Raw genomic sequence first — 22,493 nt, forward strand, 5'->3', positions numbered from 1 at the left:
GCAATGCAGGCAGACGTGCTGCAAATAACGTTCCAATACTGTGAATTGACAAAAGTACAATAGCCACGTTTAGGATACAACTAGGTACAGTGAGTGTTTGCTAGTATTATGGCTGAGTTTAAAAAAGTTAGAGTGTGCAATGCAGGCAGACGTGCTGCAAATAACGTTCCAATACTGTGAATTGACAAAAGTACAATAGCCACGTTTAGGATGCCACTAGGTACACTGACTGTTTGCTAGTATAATGGCTGAGTTTAAAAAAGTTAGAGTGTGCAATGCAGGCAGACGTGCTGCAAATAACGTTCCAATACTGTGAATTGACAAAAGTACAATAGCCACGTATAGGATGCCACTAGGTACACTGACTGTTTGCTAGTATAATGGCTGAGTTTAAAAAAGTTAGAGTGTGCAATGCAGGCAGACGTGCTGCAAATAACGTTCCAATACTGTGAATTGACAAAAGTACAATAGCCACGTTTAGGATGCCACTAGGTACACTGACTGTTTGCTAGTATAATGGCTGAGTTTAAAAAACTTGGAGTGTGCAATGCAGGCAGATGTGCTCTGCAAATGTCTTGGCACTAGTGGGACTATAGCAAAGTCCAATAGCCACGTATAGGATGCCACTAGGTACACTGAGTGTGTGCTAGTATAATGGCTTCGTTATAATTTGTTGGAGTGTGCAACGCAGGCAGATGCGCTCTGCAAATGTCTTGGCACTAGTGGGACTATAGCAAAGTCCAATAGCCACGTATAGGATGCCACTAGGTACACTGTGTGTTTGCTAGTATAATGGATGAGTTTAAAAAAGATAGAGTGTGCAATGCAGGCAGACGTGCTGCAAATAACGTTCCAATACTGTGAATTGACAAAAGTACAATAGCCACGTTTAGGATACAACTAGGTACAGTGAGTGTTTGCTAGTATAATGGCTTCGTTATAATTAGTTGGAGTGTGCAACGCAGGCAGATGCGCTCTGCAAATGTCTTGGCACTAGTGGGACTATAGCAAAGTCAAATAGCCACGTATAGGATGCCACTAGGTACACTGACTGTTTGGTAGTATAATGGCTGAGTTTAAAAAAGTTAGAGTGTGCAATGCAGGCAGACGTGCTGCAAATAACGTTCCAATACTGTGAATTGACAAAAGTACAATAGCCACGTTTAGGATGCCACTAGGTACACTGACTGTTTGCTAGTATAATGGCTGAGTTTAAAAAAGTTAGAGTGTGCAATGCAGGCAGACGTGCTGCAAATAACGTTCCAATACTGTGAATTGACAAAAGTACAATAGCCACGTTTAGGATGCCACTAGGTACACTGACTGTTTGCTAGTATAATGGCTGAGTTTAAAAAAGTTAGAGTGTGCAATGCAGGCAGACGTGCTGCAAATAACGTTCCAATACTGTGAATTGACAAAAGTACAATAGCCACGTATAGGATGCCACTAGGTACACTGACTGTTTGCTAGTATAATGGCTGAGTTTAAAAAAGTTAGAGTGTGCAATGCAGGCAGACGTGCTGCAAATAACGTTCCAATACTGTGAATTGACAAAAGTACAATAGCCACGTTTAGGATGCCACTAGGTACACTGACTGTTTGCTAGTATAATGGCTGAGTTTAAAAAAGTTAGAGTGTGCAATGCAGGCAGACGTGCTGCAAATAACGTTCCAATACTGTGAATTGACAAAAGTACAATAGCCACGTTTAGGATGCCACTAGGTACACTGACTGTTTGGTAGTATAATGGCTGAGTTTAAAAAAGTTAGAGTGTGCAATGCAGGCAGACGTGCTGCAAATAACGTTCCAATACTGTGAATTGACAAAAGTACAATAGCCACGTTTAGGATGCCACTAGGTACACTGACTGTTTGGTAGTATAATGGCTGAGTTTAAAAAAGTTAGAGTGTGCAATGCAGGCAGACGTGCTGCAAATAACGTTCCAATACTGTGAATTGACAAAAGTACAATAGCCACGTTTAGGATACAACTAGGTACAGTGAGTGTTTGCTAGTATAATGGCTGAGTTTAAAAAAGTTAGAGTGTGCAATGCAGGCAGACGTGCTGCAAATAACGTTCCAATACTGTGAATTGACAAAAGTACAATAGCCACGTTTAGGATACAACTAGGTACAGTGAGTGTTTGCTAGTATAATGGCTGAGTTTAAAAAAGTTAGAGTGTGCAATGCAGGCAGACGTGCTGCAAATAACGTTCCAATACTGTGAATTGACAAAAGTACAATAGCCACGTTTAGGATGCCACTAGGTACACTGACTGTTTGCTAGTATAATGGCTGAGTTTAAAAAAGTTAGAGTGTGCAATGCAGGCAGACGTGCTGCAAATAACGTTCCAATACTGTGAATTGACAAAAGTACAATAGCCACGTATAGGATGCCACTAGGTACACTGACTGTTTGCTAGTATAATGGCTGAGTTTAAAAACGTTAGAGTGTGCAATGCAGGCAGACGTGCTGCAAATAACGTTCCAATACTGTGAATTGACAAAAGTACAATAGCCACGTTTAGGATGCCACTAGGTACACTGACTGTTTGCTAGTATAATGGCTGAGTTTAAAAAACTTGGAGTGTGCAATGCAGGCAGATGTGCTTTGCAAATGTCTTGGCACTAGTGGGACTATAGCAAAGTCCAATAGCCACGTATAGGATGCCACTAGGTACACTGAGTGTGTGCTAGTATAATGGCTTCGTTATAATTAGTTGGAGTGTGCAACGCAGGCAGATGCGCTCTGCAAATGTCTTGGCACTAGTGGGACTATAGCAAAGTCCAATAGCCACGTATAGGATGCCACTAGGTACACTGAGTGTTTGCTAGTATAATGGCTTCGTTATAATTTGTTGGAGTGTGCAACGCAGGCAGATGCGCTCTGCAAATGTCTTGGCACTAGTGGGACTATAGCAAAGTCCAATAGCCACGTATAGGATGCCACTAGGTACACTGAGTGTTTGCTAGTATAATGGCTTCGTTATAATTAGTTGGAGTGTGCAACGCAGGCAGATGCGCTCTGAAAATGTCTTGGCACTAGTGGGACTATAGCAAAGTCCAATAGCCACGTATAGGATGCCACTAGGTACACTGAGTGTTTGCTAGTATAATGGCTGAGTTTAAAAAACTTGGAGTGTGCAATGCAGGCAGATGTGCTCTGCTAATGTCTTTGCACTAGTGGGACTATAGCAAAGTCCAATAGCCACGTATAGGATGCCACTAGGTACACTGAGTGTGTGCTAGTATAATGGCTTAGTTATAATTCGTTGGAGTGTGCAACGCAGGCAGACGTGCTGCAAATGTCTTGGCACTAGTGGGACTATAGCAAAGTCCAATAGCCACGTATAGGATGCCACTAGGTACACTGAGTGTTTGCTAGTATAATGGCTTCGTTATAATTTGTTGGAGTGTGCAACGCAGGCAGATGCGCTCTGCAAATGTCTTGGCCCTAGTGGGACTATAGCAAAGTCCAATAGCCACGTATAGGATGCCACTAGGTACACTGAGTGTTTGCTAGTATAATGGCTGAGTTTAAAAAACTTGGAGTGTGCAATGCAGGCAGATGTGCTCTGTAGAGTTGAGCGCGGTTCGTGGTTCGTGGTTCTCCAGTTCGCGGCTCGAGTGATTTTGGGGCATGTTCTAGATCGAACTAGAACTCGAGCTTTTTGCAAAAGCTCGGTAGTTCTAGAAACGTTCGAGAACGGTTCTAGCAGCCAAAAAACAGCTAAATCATAGCTTGGTTTCTGCTGTAATAGTGTAAGTCACTCTGTGAATCAAACTATTATCACATTTCAGTGTATAGTGTGCGTGAACAGCGCCTTCAGATCACTGCTGTTTCTATAATGGCGATCGCCATTTTTTTTTTTTTTTTTTCTTGTCTTCCTTCCCTAAGTGCGCGCGTCTTGTGGGGCGGGCCAGCATGTCAGCCAATCCCAGACACACACACAGCTAAGTGGACTTTGAGCCAGAGAAGCAACGGCATGTGTGATAGGATCTGCATGTCACATGTCCCTGCATTATAAAACCGGACATTTTCTTCACGGACGCCATTATCTGCCTTCTGCGTCTTTGGTGTCAGACATCACTGTCGCAGCTCCGTCTTCCTGAGTCCTATAGCCGATACAGCTGTATGCGCTGCATACACAGCGTTAGACAGCTTAGGGAGAGCACTTTATAGCAGTCCTTTTAAGGGCTCCAACCGGCAGGGTCAGAGAGCCATAGGTGACAGGTCCTGCAAACAGCAACAGCGTCTGTGTAGCCCAGGTCAGGGATTTCCTACCTGCATTTCACCATTAGGAGGGAATAGAAAGGCAGGCTTCCATTCCTCTACCCAGAGCACCACAATCCTGCCACTGTACCCTCTTGTCCTCTGCACACTCCAACTGATAACTAAGCCATTATACTAGCAAACACTCAGTGTACCTAGTGGCATCCTATACGTGGCTATTGGACTTTGCTATAGTCCCACTAGTGCAAAGACATTTGCAGAGCGCGTCTGCCTGCATTGCACACTACAACTCATTCTAACCAAGCCATTATACTAGCAAACACTCAGTGTACCTAGTGGCATCCTATACGTGGCTATTGGACTTTGCTATAGTCCCACTAGTGCAAAGACATTTGCAGAGCGCGTCTGCCTGCATTGCACACTACAACTCATTCTAACCAAGCCATTATACTAGCAAACACTCAGTGTACCTAGTGGCATCCTATACGTGGCTATTGGACTTTGCTATAGTCCCACTAGTGCAAAGACATTTGCAGAGCGCGTCTGCCTGCATTGCACACTCCAACTCATTAAAACCAAGCCATTATACTAGCAAACACTCAGTGTACCTAGTGGCATCCTATACGTGGCTATTGGACTTTGCTATAGTCCCACTAGTGCAAAGACATTTGCATAGCGCGTCTGCCGGCATTGCACACTCAAACTCATTTTAACTAAGCCATTATACTAGCAAACACTCAGTGTACCTAGTGGCATCCTATACGTGGCTATTGGACTTTGCTATAGTCCCACTAGTGCAAAGACATTAGCAGAGCACATCTGCCTGCATTGCACACTACAACTCATTCTAACCAAGCCATTATACTAGCAAACACTCAGTGTACCTAGTGGCATCCTATACGTGGCTATTGGACTTTGCTATAGTCCCACTAGTGCAAAGACATTTGCATAGCGCGTCTGCCTGCATTGCACACTCAAACTCATTTTAACTAAGCCATTATACTAGCAAACACTCAGTGTACCTAGTGGCATCCTATACGTGGCTATTGGACTTTGCTATAGTCCCACTAGTGCAAAGACATTAGCAGAGCACATCTGCCTGCATTGCACACTACAACTCATTCTAACCAAGCCATTATACTAGCAAACACTCAGTGTACCTAGTGGCATCCTATACGTGGCTATTGGACTTTGCTATAGTCCCACTAGTGCAAAGACATTTGCAGAGCGCGTCTGCCTGCATTGCACACTCCAACTCATTAAAACCAAGCCATTATACTAGCAAACACTCAGTGTACCTAGTGGCATCCTATACGTGGCTATTGGACTTTGCTATAGTCCCACTAGTGCAAAGACATTTGCATAGCGCGTCTGCCTGCATTGCACACTCAAACTCATTTTAACTAAGCCATTATACTAGCAAACACTCAGTGTACCTAGTGGCATCCTATACGTGGCTATTGGACTTTGCTATAGTCCCACTAGTGCAAAGATATTAGCAGAGCACATCTGCCTGCATTGCACACTCCAACTTTTTTAAACTAAGCAATTTTACTAGCAAACACTCAGTGTACCTAGTGGCATCCTAAACGTGGCTATTGGACTTTGCTATAGTCCCACTAGTGCAAAGACATTTGCAGAGCACGTCTGCCTGCATTGCACACTACAACTCATTGTTACTAAGCCATTATACTAGCAAACACTCAGTGTACCTAGTTGTATCCTAAACGTGGCTATTGTACTTTTGTCTATTCACAGTATTGGAACGATATTTGCAGCACGTCTGCCTGCATTGCACACTCTAACTTTTTTAAACTCAGCCATTTATAGTAGCAAACACTCAGTGTACCTAGTTGTATCCTAAACGTGGCTATTGTACTTTTGTCAATTCACAGTATTGGAACGTTATTTGCAGCACGTCTGCCTGCATTGCACACTCAAACTTTTTTAAACTCAGCCATTTATAGTAGCAAACACTCAGTGTACCTAGTTGTATCCTAAACGTGGCTATTGTACTTTTGTCTATTCACAGTATTGGAACGATATTTGCAGCACGTCTGCCTGCATTGCACACTCTAACTTTTTTAAACTCAGCCATTATACTAGCAAACACTCAGTGTACCTAGTTGTATCCTAAACGTGGCTATTGTACTTTTGTCAATTCACAGTATTGGAACGTTATTTGCAGCACGTCTGCCTGCATTGCACACTCAAACTTTTTTAAACTCAGCCATTTATAGTAGCAAACACTCAGTGTACCTAGTTGTATCCTAAACGTGGCTATTGTACTTTTGTCAATTCACAGTATTGGAACGTTATTTGCAGCACGTCTGCCTGCATTGCACACTCAAACTTTTTTAAACTCAGCCATTTATAGTAGCAAACACTCAGTGTACCTAGTTGTATCCTAAACGTGGCTATTGTACTTTTGTCTATTCACAGTATTGGAACGTTATTTGCAGCACGTCTGCCTGCATTGCACACTCTAACTTTTTTAAACTCAGCCATTATACTAGCAAACACTCAGTGTACCTAGTTGTATCCTAAACGTGGCTATTTTACTTTTGTCTATTCACAGTATTGGAACGATATTTGCAGCACGTCTGCCTGCATTGCACACTCTAACTTTTTTAAACTCAGCCATTATACTAGCAAACACTCACTGTACCTAGTTGTATCCTAAACGTGGCTATTGTACTTTTGTCAATTCACAGTATTGGAACGTTATTTGCAGCACGTCTGCCTGCATTGCACACTCAAACTTTTTTAAACTCAGCCATTATACTAGCAAACACTCACTGTACCTAGTTGTATCCTAAACGTGGCTATTGTACTTTTGTCAATTCACAGTATTGGAACGTTATTTGCAGCACGTCTGCCTGCATTGCACACTCAAACTTTTTTAAACTCAGCCATTATACTAGCAAACACTCACTGTACCTAGTTGTATCCTAAACGTGGCTATTGTACTTTTGTCAATTCACAGTATTGGAACGTTATTTGCAGCACGTCTGCCTGCATTGCACACTCAAACTTTTTTAAACTCAGCCATTTATAGTAGCAAACACTCAGTGTACCTAGTTGTATCCTAAACGTGGCTATTGTACTTTTGTCTATTCACAGTATTGGAACGTTATTTGCAGCACGTCTGCCTGCATTGCACACTCTAACTTTTTTAAACTCAGCCATTATACTAGCAAACACTCACTGTACCTAGTTGTATCCTAAACGTGGCTATTGTACTTTTGTCAATTCACAGTATTGGAACGTTATTTGCAGCACGTCTGCCTGCATTGCACACTCAAACTTTTTTAAACTCAGCCATTATACTAGCAAACACTCACTGTACCTAGTTGTATCCTAAACGTGGCTATTGTACTTTTGTCAATTCACAGTATTGGAACGTTATTTGCAGCACGTCTGCCTGCATTGCACACTCAAACTTTTTTAAACTCAGCCATTATACTAGCAAACACTCACTGTACCTAGTTGTATCCTAAACGTGGCTATTGTACTTTTGTCAATTCACAGTATTGGAACGTTATTTGCAGCACGTCTGCCTGCATTGCACACTCAAACTTTTTTAAACTCAGCCATTTATAGTAGCAAACACTCAGTGTACCTAGTTGTATCCTAAACGTGGCTATTGTACTTTTGTCTATTCACAGTATTGGAACGTTATTTGCAGCACGTCTGCCTGCATTGCACACTCTAACTTTTTTAAACTCAGCCATTATACTAGCAAACACTCAGTGTACCTAGTTGTATCCTAAACGTGGCTATTTTACTTTTGTCTATTCACAGTATTGGAACGATATTTGCAGCACGTCTGCCTGCATTGCACACTCTAACTTTTTTAAACTCAGCCATTATACTAGCAAACACTCACTGTACCTAGTTGTATCCTAAACGTGGCTATTGTACTTTTGTCAATTCACAGTATTGGAACGTTATTTGCAGCACGTCTGCCTGCATTGCACACTCAAACTTTTTTAAACTCAGCCATTTATAGTAGCAAACACTCAGTGTACCTAGTTGTATCCTAAACGTGGCTATTGTACTTTTGTCAATTCACAGTATTGGAACGTTATTTGCAGCACGTCTGCCTGCATTGCACACTCAAACTTTTTTAAACTCAGCCATTTATAGTAGCAAACACTCAGTGTACCTAGTTGTATCCTAAACGTGGCTATTGTACTTTTGTCTATTCACACTACTGCAAATCTATGTGCAGCACCTCTGCATGACAACCTCGTGCTCTGTTTTTAATAAGCTATAATGATAGCACAAAATACTGCCATTTTGTGGCATCATAGAACTGGCTGTTGTATTCCATTAGTGCCCCACTGGTGACAAGCTATTTCTAGCACCTCTACATCACACCCTCATGCACATTTAGCTACGCTAATGTTATAGCAAACTCATGGAATTCATTGCTGCATTTCATAATTCGGAGGGATAGAAAGTCAGGCTTCCTTTAGCTTTTCCTTCTGTTCATAGACAGCATCTCCAAGACAAATTTCCCCTCCACGTCTAAGTGTGGAGAGGCAGCTAGTGCGCATGCGTGTGCCGATGTACCCCAGCTGCAGCATAATTACAGTGTTTCGCCTAGTGAGTATGCTCAGCCTGACTGTGCCATTCCTGACGCTAAGTCTTCATTTCGGGATACAGCGCATGCTCCCACACTAAGTGTGAAAAGCCTCTTTGCACAGGTGCTTGCATTCTGTGCCGGGTCTAAGTCCTGTTTTGTGCCTAGACACCATGCTAAAGCTGATAGTCTTTTTTCAGAGACTGTATTTCATGCTACTGAGCATGCTCAGGCACTTCCTGCATCAGAGACTAGGTCCGGTAATGAACTCTTTGGCCCTGGCCCTGATGTGGGGGTCCCATATAGACCACAGGGCATCAGGTGTCCTCCCAAATGGCTTGCAGAGGCCCACACCTATGACTTGTCACCGCATTATTGATGGTCAGACGATGACTGGTGAGGTGTTTGGGTCATGGCAGCCATGAGGTCATCATTGAAGTTGCGTTTCCAAATAGGACGCTAGTTATGCCACTCATGACGTGTCACTCTGCTTTTGTCTCCAGGAGGTGCATTGTGGTTCACCCTGGTTTGGGGCGGACCCAGGTTATAAAAGGGGCTGGAGCCAACAAGGAGGTGCGCAGTCTTCTATTATGCTCCGAAAGAGCACACCTCCATGTGTTGAACCCATTGCGGCTTTAGGCCAGAGGTAGGCAGGGATAGGGTGGTGGATGCAGGCCACCACCACAGTTGGTAACGCAGAACGGTTAAGACCAGCTCCTGTCCTAACAGTCCTGCTTGTGCAGCCCAGTGGCATTAACAGGCCTGCTGCTGCTGATGCGCCTGCTGTCCACAGGTGTGGCCCCTACGCACACGGTCAGCGTACTCAATGGCCCCTGTGTTGTTAACAGGGAGTTCCTGGGCTGGGTGGGCATGTGGACCCTGTGACGCTAACAGGGCTCACAGTCTCCAGATCCGAATGGCGTCTAACTCGGTTCAGGCTACTATTAGTTTCATAGCCACACAGCTCTGTATCCTCCACCAAACCTTCAAGTTGCCAACCTCTCCTTTTCCAACTGGGAGCACGGTGGACACTGACTGCTGAAGGTGATATATACCTTTCTCTTTCTTTTCTTATTAATTTTTGTTATATAGCGGTCACAGATTATATACCACTTTATCCAAATCTGCCAGTCCCACTGTAACAGATGTTGTTTCTTCAGCAAATGTTACAGTTGTTTAACCACCAAATCCACGGACCAAAATTTTTTTCCCCTTTCCAACACACCTGTTCCCCTTTCCAACAGCATCTGTCCTTTTTCAACTCATTTTGGGATATGACCAAAAGTGCAACTGTGCAGGGACACCGTACTCAACGCCATCTCAGCACAGCAGCCATCCCTCGGTCCCTCCGATGTGGACAAGTAAAAGACCATTTCCTCCTATCCATGACAAAGTGTTGAGATTCACTCTGTGCAGCACTGGTGTTTAGTGGAAAAGTAGATCTAAGATTGCGTACCACATTCTGCAGATACTCCTGTATACGTGCGTCTATTTCTATGGCAGGAATTAGTTCGCCAAATTTTGTCTTGTACCGGGGATCTAACAGTGTGGCAACCCAGTATTCAGGATTACTTCAAATTCATACAATCCGAGGGTCATGTAGGTAGTGCAGCAAGAAGGCGCTCATGTGTCTTGTGCATCCAGGAGGACCAAGTCCTTGGTGTGTTGGTGGCAGAGAGGTGAGAATCGTGCATCCTTCCTCTGCCCTCTACCCACAACCTCGCACAACCGAAATGTGAGCAAGCTCTCACTCATCTGCTGAGTCTTCCATGCCCATCGCCAGTTCGTCCTCCATTTCTTCATGGGCTCCTGCACTTTCATCAACACTTTTTGCTGATACTATGCGCCCTTGTTAATCCCTCTCCCTCACCATGACTGCCGCATAGGTGCCGCTGACCATCTGGACCTCGTAGATCTTGTTATCCCTTCCGCATATGACTCCTCCTGTACTTCCTCCCCTTCCTCTTGTCCCAACACCTGACTCCGAATAATAATTACAGTGTGCTCCATCATGTAGATGACCAGAATTGTCACGCTGAGAATGACATTGCCAGTGCTAAACATCTTCGTCGACATTTCAAAACTGTGTAGCAGGGTGCATAGGTCCTTGATCTGACACCACTCCAGCAGCGTGATCTGCACCACCTCTGGATCAACTTATCCCAGGCTATATGTCTTACCGTATTTCAGCAGGGCTCTGCGGTGCTGCCACACACGCTGCAACATGTGCAGATTCCAATTCCTGCGTGTCGGAACATCGCATTTCCGGCGTTTAACTGCCAGACCCTAAGACTTCCGGAGTGATGAAAGTTGTTGAGCTGCTGTGTGCGCACGATGGAAGTGAGCACATAGCGAGCGTGCCCGCTGCACAAGGCCATGTAGGCCGTGATGGTGTTTTAAAAATTGCTGGAGAATTCGGATCAACACGTGAGCCATAAAAGGCACGTGTGTCACATTGCCCTGAGGATGGCCCGCAGCCAGGTTTGCATCATTGCCGCACACGGCTGTTAAGTCACCAACGGAGTCCGCTCCGTCAATTTGTACTCCGGTCGCCAGGTGACAACGTGTTCCTTTCATGAATAGTGCTGATGATGGGAGAGTAGTCGATGCCAGCGGCGCAGGTGGACGCAGGTTATGCTCACCCACTGGGCTGCATTACCTTGACAGATGCAGAATCTCTGGCTGAATGTAGCTGGTGGGTATCTCACAGATGAAATACCATCATTCAGCTACAACCAATGGGAAGACACCACACCCTTTTTTATGCCCATCCTGTCTGCAGACCACTGCCAGACATAGCTATGAACCTCTGGTTAATTTTACCCCCAGTTCAGTTTTATGATTTTGTGTGCTTGTTACCTGACTACTTTTCCTGCTTGCTGTTTATGTACCTTGTTGGCCGATACGCATTTCACCTCTGCTTGTTTTCTGATTAAGTCCTGGCCGTCCCATTCTGTTCCTGTTCCTCAATTAATGTTTTGACCCTGCCTGACTACTATTCTCTGTAATAGCGGTGTGACTCACATTTCCCATACATTTCAAAGTAAAACTTTGACCGCCTGATGGCATTGAGCTCTGCTGCCAGCATAGTAAGGAGGTGTGTGGTAGTCCTTGTGCGCAGTTGCAAGGAAGGGTGGCCTGACCACACAGGGTTTGCGCAAAGGTAGAGGACCCACACGAGGTTGAAGAGGCAGAAGCAGTGTATTAACTTCTACATACAGAACAAGGATTGAAACAACTCGTGGGGACGGCAAGACTTGTACAGCAGACCCTTCTCCATCTCTCACCATAGTTTGCCAGTGCCCAGTCAGTGACATGTAATGACCCTGTCTATGCTTACTGGTCCAAGTATCTGTGTTGAAATGCACCCTGTCGCACACAGATTTTCTCAAGGAAGTGGTGATGTTGTGTGCGACATGCCGGTGTAGCGCGGGCATGCTTTTCTTGGAGAAGCAGTGGTGATTGGGCATCTGGTACTGGGGCACAGCGACAGACATAAGGTCTGTAAAATCCTGTGTGTCCACTACGCGTAAAGGCAGCATTTCGGTAGCCAACAGCTTACAGAGGGATAGAGTCAACCACTTAGCTTTGTCATGGGTCGCAGTAAGTGGCCTTTTATTTGACCACATCTGAGGGACAGAGATCTGGCTGCTGTCTGTAGACGGTGTTGAGTAGGGTGTCCCTGGAAAAATGCAGGTTTGTGAGAAAAGTGCAGGCGGAGACATGATGTTGGCTTCATCTTGCCTTCAGATCTGTTCATCTTGTATCATTTTTAAAAAACACAGCAAGCAAGGGTTACTCCAAGCGGAGTCTCCCTTTTTTTCCAAAAATTGGGCCCCACACAGACACCTTATCAGTGGCAGCACTTGTGCCCTAGTTGCAAACAGGATGTTTTGATTTGCATCAAGCACATTCCAAATCCACAAGCATTTACTCTCCCCAGGATGACACAGGGGTAGTAAATTCCTTCTGGATCCATGACTTGTTCATTTTGATGAACGTCAGTCTGTCCACATTGTCACTGGACAGACGCGTGCGCTTATCTGTCAGCACACACCCAGCAGCACTGAAGACACGTTCAGAGACAACGCTGGCAGCTGGACACGACAAAATCTTCGAGGCGTAACTGGAGAGCTCTTGACATTTTTCTAGATTTGAAGCACAAAAGGAGCAAGGCTCCATTTGCAAAGTCATTGCATCGATGTTCATTTGGAGATACTCCTGTATCATCCTCTCCATCCGTTGACTATGTGTCAGACTTGTTGTCTCTGGTGGCCTTGCAAAGGAGGGTCTAAAAAAATTATGAAAAGATTCCATAAAATTGCTGTTACCAGCACCAGATACGGTCCTACTGGTACGGGTAGACTGTTGAAGATGACGAGGCCGTCCCATGTTTGTCAAGTTACAACTGGGAGAATCACTCCCTTCACCTGCACGGTTGTTTGGTGGAAAAGCCGAGCTAAGATCGAGTAACAGCTTCTGCTGATACTCCTGCATACGTGCGTCCCTTTCTATGGGTGGAATTATGTCACAAAATTTGGACTTGTCCCGGGGATCTAATAGTGTGGCAAGCCAGTAGTCATCATCACTTCTAATTTTGACAATACGAGGGTCATGTTGGAGGTAGTGCAACAAGAAGGCACTCATGTGTCTTGCGCAGCCATGCGCACCAAGTCCACGCTGTGTTTGTGGCATAGAGGTGCTAACCGTTCTTTCTTCCTCTGTCATCTCCCCCCAACCTCTTTCAACTGAAATTTGACCAAGGTCCCCCTCATCTGCTGAGTCTTCCATGTCCATGGACAGTTCGTCCTCCATATCTTCATGTCCTCCTGCACCTTCCTCAACATCTCACCTGCTACCATGCGCCCTTGTTGATCCCTGTCCCCCATGGTCCCATGCCTGCCGCGTTGGTGATGATGAACGTCTGGACCTTGGTGATGTTGTTGTGTCTTGCGCATATGAATCCTCCTGTAGTTCCTCCCCTTCCTGTTGTCCCACCCCCTGACTACGAATAGTGTTTAGCGTGTGCTCCAGCATGTAAATGACTGTAATCGTCATGCTGATAATGGCATTGTCAGCGCTAAACATATTCGTCGCCATGTCGAAACTGTGCAGAAGGGTGCATAGGTCCTTGATCTGAGATCACTCCATCAGGGTGATCTGCCCCACTTCTGCATCTCGTTGGCCCAGGCTATACATCATGACGTATTGCACCAGGGCTCGCCGGTGCTGCCACAGTCGCTGTAACATGTGGAGAGTTGAATTCCAGCGTGTCGCCACATCGCATTTCAGGCGATGAACCGGCAGGCCGAAAGACTTCTGGAGCGATGCAAGTCGCTCAGGTGCGGCGGTTGAACGGCGGAAGTGAGCACTGCAGACAGTTTCCGTGCCCTGGTCAGAAGGCCATCTAGGCCGGGATAGTGTGTTAAAAATTGCTGGACAACAAGGTTAAACACGTGAGCCATACAAGGCACGTGTGTCACCTTGCCCAGGCGAAGGGCCGCACCCAGGTTTGCAGCATTGTCGCACACGGCCTTACCAGGCTGCAGGTTGAGTGGAGACAACCATTTATCAAAATCAGTCTCCAGAGCTGCCCACAACTCAGTCGCTGTGTGACTCCTATTTCAAAGACATGTCAAGCTAAAGACCGCCTGATGCCGTTGCGCTCTGCTACCAGCATAGTAATGAGGGGTGCGTGATTCCTTCTGCGCAGTGAGAACGCTGGTGGCCTGACCAGGCAGGCTTGGGGCGGAGGTGGAGGACCCAGATGAGGTGGAGGATGCAGAAGCAGTGGCGGAACTTGGACAGACAGAGGATTGACACACAAGTCGTGGGGACGGCAAGACTTGTGCAGCAGACCCTTCACCATCTATCACCATAGTTACCCAGTGGCCAGTCAGCGACATGTAACGTCCCTGTCCATGCTTACTGGTCCAAGTATCGGTGGTGAAATGCACCCGTTCACACACAGAGTTTCTCAAGGAAGCGGTGATGTTGTGTGCGACATGCTGGTGTAGCGCGGGCACACCTTTCTTAGAGAAGTAGTGGCGACTAGGCATCTGGTACTGGGGCACAGCGACAGACATAAGGTCTCTAAAATCCTGTGTGTCCACTAGGCGGAAAGGCAGCATTTCTGTAGTCAACAGCTTACAGAGGGATAGAGTCAACCTCTTCGCTTTGTCATGGGTCGCAGGAAGTGGCCTTTTATTTGACCACATCTGAGGGACAGAGATCTGGCTGCTGTGTGTAGACGGTGTTGAGTCGGGTGTCCCTGGAAAAATGCAGCTTTGTGAGGAAAGTGCAGGCGGAGACATGATGTTGCCTTCATCCAAAGTTGGTGCTATCGATGTCTGAGAGAGCTGTACACACTCACTTGTTTCCCCTTCCAAACCAACTGACGACCTACCAAGCAAACTGCCTGTTGCGGTTACAGTGGTGGAAGTTGTGGGTGGAAAAACAGGTGTGACAGCTGTCCCCACAGTCCTAGAAGATGACGAGCGCGCGGATGCACTGGAAGGGGCAGGCGGTGGATGGTTCGCTCCGCTAGGCCGCATTGCAGCACGGTGAGCTTCCCATCGGGCCATATGATATTTATTCATGTGACGATTCATGGAAGAAGTTGTCAAACTGCTGAGGTTTTGACCTCTACTAAGAGAACCATGACAAATTTTACAGATCACATAATTTGGGCGATCTTTTTCTATGTCAAAAAAGGACCTGGCTAGGCAAGGCTTAGAGGCCATGCGACCTGTTGATCCACCCCGAATAATGCTCAGAGGCAGAGTGGTGGCTGAGGATGCAGTTGTAGACGTGCTACCAGTGCTCCGACTGTGTCCAGGAAGGCGCCAGGTTACTTCGACGTCGGTTGCATCCTCCTCCACCGCCTCTGTTGACCTCCTCGAGTGTCTGACTGTGGGTTGACAGTAGGTGTGATCTAGAACTTAATCATCAATTGTTGTGTTTGCACTCCCCTACCCCTCAGACCGAGTTTCTTCTTGCCCTGACCGAATATTTAAGTTGTCATCCCAATCGGGTATCTGCGTCTCATCTTCATCAGTATGTTCCTCATTGCCTATAACCACAGTTGTTGGAAAGGCAGCATTTTGGTAGCCAACAGTTTGCATATGATGAAAGTCAACCTCCAAGCCATTTCATGCCCTTCTAAAAGCATGTAAAACACAGCGAGGGGACTCCAACCACAGTCTCCCTCGTTGCCACTAACTGGGCCACACACACCCCACTTGACTGGCATCGGTTGAGCCCCCTTTTGAAAAAGAAAAAGATGCTTTGCATGAAGCACTCTCAAAAATACGCGTGCCTTTCCCGTCCCCTGGCTGACCCAGGGGAAGAAAAGTCCTCTGAGAGCCATGACTTGTTCATCTTGGTTCTTTTAGAGACACAGCGAGGGGACTCCAACCACAGTCTCCCTCGTTGCCACTAACTGGGCCACACACACCCCACTTGACTGGCATCGGTTGAGCCCCCTTTTGAAAAAGAAAAAGATGCTTTGCATGAAGCACTCTCAAAAATACGCGTGCCTTTCCCGTCCCCTGGCTGACCCAGGGGAAGAAAAGTCCTCTGAGAGCCATGACTTGTTCATCTTGGTTCTTTTAGAGACACAGCGAGGGGACTCCAACCACAGTCTCCCTCGTTGCCACTAACTGGGCCACACACACCCCACTTGACTGGCATCGGTTGAGCCCCCTTTTGAAAAAGAAAAAGATGCTTTGCATGAAGCACTCTCAAAAATACGCGTGCCTTTCCCGTCCCCTGGCTGACCCAGGGGAAGAAAAGTCCTCTGAGAGCCATGACTTGTTCATCTTGGTTCTTTTAGAGACACAGCGAGGGGACTCCAACCACAGTCTCCCTCGTTGCCACTAACTGGGCCACACACACCCCACTTGACTGGCATCGGTTGAGCCCCCTTTTGAAAAAGAAAAAGATGCTTTGCATGAAGCACTCTCAAAAATACGCGTGCCTTTCCCGTCCCCTGGCTGACCCAGGGGAAGAAAAGTCCTCTGAGAGCCATGACTTGTTCATCTTGGTTCTTTTAGAGACACAGCGAGGGGACTCCAACCACAGTCTCCCTCGTTGCCACTAACTGGGCCACACACACCCCACTTGACTGGCATCGGTTGAGCCCCCTTTTGAAAAAGAAAAAGATGCTTTGCATGAAGCACTCTCAAAAATACGCGTGCCTTTCCCGTCCCCTGGCTGACCCAGGGGAAGAAAAGTCCTCTGAGAGCCATGACTTGTTCATCTTGGTTCTTTTAGAGACACAGCGAGGGGACTCCAACCACAGTCTCCCTCGTTGCCACTAACTGGGCCACACACACCCCACTTGACTGGCATCGGTTGAGCCCCCTTTTGAAAAAGAAAAAGATGCTTTGCATGAAGCACTCTCAAAAATACGCGTGCCTTTCCCGTCCCCTGGCTGACCCAGGGGAAGAAAAGTCCTCTGAGAGCCATGACTTGTTCATCTTGGTTCTTTTAGAGACACAGCGAGGGGACTCCAACCACAGTCTCCCTCGTTGCCACTAACTGGGCCACACACACCCCACTTGACTGGCATCGGTTGAGCCCCCTTTTGAAAAAGAAAAAGATGCTTTGCATGAAGCACTCTCAAAAATACGCGTGCCTTTCCCGTCCCCTGGCTGACCCAGGGGAAGAAAAGTCCTCTGAGAGCCATGACTTGTTCATCTTGGTTCTTTTAGAGACACAGCGAGGGGACTCCAACCACAGTCTCCCTCGTTGCCACTAACTGGGCCACACACACCCCACTTGACTGGCATCGGTTGAGCCCCCTTTTGAAAAAGAAAAAGATGCTTTGCATGAAGCACTCTCAAAAATACGCGTGCCTTTCCCGTCCCCTGGCTGACCCAGGGGAAGAAAAGTCCTCTGAGAGCCATGACTTGTTCATCTTGGTTCTTTTAGAGACACAGCGAGGGGACTCCAACCACAGTCTCCCTCGTTGCCACTAACTGGGCCACACACACCCCACTTGACTGGCATCGGTTGAGCCCCCTTTTGAAAAAGAAAAAGATGCTTTGCATGAAGCACTCTCAAAAATACGCGTGCCTTTCCCGTCCCCTGGCTGACCCAGGGGAAGAAAAGTCCTCTGAGAGCCATGACTTGTTCATCTTGGTTCTTTTAGAGACACAGCGAGGGGACTCCAACCACAGTCTCCCTCGTTGCCACTAACTGGGCCACACACACCCCACTTGACTGGCATCGGTTGAGCCCCCTTTTGAAAAAGAAAAAGATGCTTTGCATGAAGCACTCTCAAAAATACGCGTGCCTTTCCCGTCCCCTGGCTGACCCAGGGGAAGAAAAGTCCTCTGAGAGCCATGACTTGTTCATCTTGGTTCTTTTAGAGACACAGCGAGGGGACTCCAACCACAGTCTCCCTCGTTGCCACTAACTGGGCCACACACACCCCACTTGACTGGCATCGGTTGAGCCCCCTTTTGAAAAAGAAAAAGATGCTTTGCATGAAGCACTCTCAAAAATACGCGTGCCTTTCCCGTCCCCTGGCTGACCCAGGGGAAGAAAAGTCCTCTGAGAGCCATGACTTGTTCATCTTGGTTCTTTTAGAGACACAGCGAGGGGACTCCAACCACAGTCTCCCTCGTTGCCACTAACTGGGCCACACACACCCCACTTGACTGGCATCGGTTGAGCCCCCTTTTGAAAAAGAAAAAGATGCTTTGCATGAAGCACTCTCAAAAATACGCGTGCCTTTCCCGTCCCCTGGCTGACCCAGGGGAAGAAAAGTCCTCTGAGAGCCATGACTTGTTCATCTTGGTTCTTTTAGAGACACAGCGAGGGGACTCCAACCACAGTCTCCCTCGTTGCCACTAACTGGGCCACACACACCCCACTTGACTGGCATCGGTTGAGCCCCCTTTTGAAAAAGAAAAAGATGCTTTGCATGAAGCACTCTCAAAAATACGCGTGCCTTTCCCGTCCCCTGGCTGACCCAGGGGAAGAAAAGTCCTCTGAGAGCCATGACTTGTTCATCTTGGTTCTTTTAGAGACACAGCGAGGGGACTCCAACCACAGTCTCCCTCGTTGCCACTAACTGGGCCACACACACCCCACTTGACTGGCATCGGTTGAGCCCCCTTTTGAAAAAGAAAAAGATGCTTTGCATGAAGCACTCTCAAAAATACGCGTGCCTTTCCCGTCCCCTGGCTGACCCAGGGGAAGAAAAGTCCTCTGAGAGCCATGACTTGTTCATCTTGGTTCTTTTAGAGACACAGCGAGGGGACTCCAACCACAGTCTCCCTCGTTGCCACTAACTGGGCCACACACACCCCACTTGACTGGCATCGGTTGAGCCCCCTTTTGAAAAAGAAAAAGATGCTTTGCATGAAGCACTCTCAAAAATACGCGTGCCTTTCCCGTCCCCTGGCTGACCCAGGGGAAGAAAAGTCCTCTGAGAGCCATGACTTGTTCATCTTGGTTCTTTTAGAGACACAGCGAGGGGACTCCAACCACAGTCTCCCTCGTTGCCACTAACTGGGCCACACACACCCCACTTGACTGGCATCGGTTGAGCCCCCTTTTGAAAAAAAAAAAGATGCTTTGCATGAAGCACTCTCAAAAATACGCGTGCCTTTCCCGTCCCCTGGCTGACCCAGGGGAAGAAAAGTCCTCTGAGAGCCATGACTTGTTCATCTTGGTTCTTTTAGAGACACAGCGAGGGGACTCCAACCACAGTCTCCCTCGTTGCCACTAACTGGGCCACACACACCCCACTTGACTGGCATCGGTTGAGCCCCCTTTTGAAAAAGAAAAAGATGCTTTGCATGAAGCACTCTCAAAAATACGCGTGCCTTTCCCGTCCCCTGGCTGACCCAGGGGAAGAAAAGTCCTCTGAGAGCCATGACTTGTTCATCTTGGTTCTTTTAGAGACACAGCGAGGGGACTCCAACCACAGTCTCCCTCGTTGCCACTAACTGGGCCACACACACCCCACTTGACTGGCATCGGTTGAGCCCCCTTTTGAAAAAGAAAAAGATGCTTTGCATGAAGCACTCTCAAAAATACGCGTGCCTTTCCCGTCCCCTGGCTGACCCAGGGGAAGAAAAGTCCTCTGAGAGCCATGACTTGTTCATCTTGGTTCTTTTAGAGACACAGCGAGGGGACTCCAACCACAGTCTCCCTCGTTGCCACTAACTGGGCCACACACACCCCACTTGACTGGCATCGGTTGAGCCCCCCTTTTGACAAAGAAAAAGATGCTTTGCATGAAGCACTCTCAAAAATACGCGTGCCTTTCGCCTCCCCTGGCTGACCCAGGGGAAGAAAAGTCCTCTGAGAGCCAGGTCCACATTGTCAGTGGACAGACACGTGTGCTTATCTGCCAGCAGACCCCCAGCAGCACTGAAGACAGGTTCCGAGAGAACGCTGGCTGCAGGACACGACAAGATCCTCAAGGCGTACGTGGCGAGCTCAGGCAATTTATCCAGATTGGAAGCCTAAAATGAGCAGGGCTCAAGTTGCACAATAATGGAATCGATGTTTCTTTGCATATACTCATATATCTGTGTGTCTCCCTCTTTTTCCTTGTCCAGCTGTTTTGTTTTCACATGAGTATATGTCCTTGTCACTTTCCCATGTGTTTGTGTTATGTTGTGAGTTGTTTGTCACCTTTTGGACACCTTTCAGGGTGTTTTCTAGGTGTTTTACTGTGTTTGTGATTGCCTGCCATTGTTTCCTATGGGCTCGAGTTCGGTTCGTCGAACGTTCGACGAGCCGAACTCGAGCCAGACCCCCCGTTCGGCGAACCGCCTCGAGCCGAACCGGGACCGGTTCGCTCATCTCTAGTGCTCTGCTAATGTCTTTGCACTAGTGGGACTATAGCAAAGTCCAATAGCCACGTATAGGATGCCACTAGGTACACTGAGTGTTTGCTAGTAAAATTGCTTAGTTTAAAAAACTTGGAGTGTGCAATGCAGGCAGATGTGCTCTGCAAATGTCTTTGCACTAGTGGGACTATAGCAAAGTCCAATAGCCACAGATAGGATGCCACTAGGTACACTGAGTGTTTGCTAGTATAATGGCTTAGTTAGAATGAGTTGGAGTGTGCAGAGGACAAGAGGGTACAGTGGCAGGATTGTGGTGCTCTGGGTAGAGGAATGGAAGCCTGCCTTTCTATTCCCTCCTAATGGTGAAATGCAGGGAGGAAATCCCTGACCTGGGCTACACAGACGCTGTTGCTGTTTGCAGGACCTGTCACCTATGGCTCTCTGACCCTGCCGGTACGAGCCCTTAAAAGGACTGCTAGAATGTGCTCTCCCTAAGCTGTCTAACGCTGTGTATGCAGCGCATACAGCTGTATCGGCGATAGGACAAAGGACGGAACTGCGACAGTGATGTCTGACACCAAAGACGCAGAAGGCAGATAATGGCGATCGTGAAGAAAATGTCCGGTTTTATAATGCAGGGACATGTGACATGCAGATCCTATCACACATGCCGTTGCTTCTCTGCCTCAAAGTCCACTTAGGTGTGTGTGTGTCTGTGATTGGCTGACATGCTGGCCAGCCCCACAAGACGCGCGCGCTTAGGGAAGGAAGACAAGAAAAAAAAAACAAAAAATGGCGATCGCCATTATAGAAACAGCAGTGATCTGAAGGCGCTGTTCACGCACACTATACACTGAAATGTGATAATAGTTTGATTCACAGAGTGACTTACACTATTACAGCAGAAACCAAGCTAAGATTTAGCTGTTTTTTGGCTGCTAGAACCGTTCTCGAACGTTTCTAGAACTATCGAGCTTTTGCAAAAAGCTCGAGTTCTAGTTCGATCTAGAACATGCCCCAAAATCACTCGAGCCTAGAACTGGAGAACCACGAACCACGAACCGCGCTCAACTCTAGTCATCAGTGCAGTCCGATGTTTTACTTGCACCCACAGACTTGTATGAGTGTAAGTAAGCCAAGATACGCTGCCAAATGCAGCATGCTGTGATTTTTTTCCTCACATTGATTAGCGCTGAGGAAAAACTCACAGATCTGATCTGTATCATTGCCTAACTTTGGTTTGAGTGCAATGCGAGATTTCCTCACATGGCACTCATCTGATTTACAAGTTAATGTGAGTGAGCCCTAATGGAGAGTTATATTGCTAAAAAAATTAAATTTGTGCCAAACCCAAATGGAAATATAATAATAAAAATAAACAGGCAACAAATACACTGTGTGCAGAATTATTAGGGAAATGAGTATTTTGATCACATGATAATTTTTATACATGTTGTCCTACTCCAAGCTGTATAGGCTTGAGAGCCAACTACCAATTAAGTAAATCAGGTGATGTGCATCTCTGTAATGAGGAGGGGTGTGATGTAATTACATCAACACCCTATATAAAGTGTGCTTAATTATTAGGCAACTTCTTTTCCTTTGGCAAAATGGGTCAGAAGAGAGATTTGATGGGCTCTGAAAAGCCCAAAATTGTGAGATGTCTTGCAGAGGGATGCAGCAGTCCTGAAATTGCCAAACTTTTGAAGCGTGATTATTGAACAATCAAGCGTGAAGCTGCCAAGATGCAATTTGCCACCAGTTTGGCCATATTGCAGAGCTGTAACGTTACTGGAGTATCAAAAAGCACAAGGTTTGCCATACTCAGGGACATGGCCAAGGTAAGGAAGGCTGAAAAA

This window comes from Anomaloglossus baeobatrachus, chromosome 2 (genome assembly GCF_048569485.1).
Source record: "Anomaloglossus baeobatrachus isolate aAnoBae1 chromosome 2, aAnoBae1.hap1, whole genome shotgun sequence".
In the NCBI taxonomy this organism is placed as follows: domain Eukaryota; kingdom Metazoa; phylum Chordata; class Amphibia; order Anura; family Aromobatidae; genus Anomaloglossus; species Anomaloglossus baeobatrachus.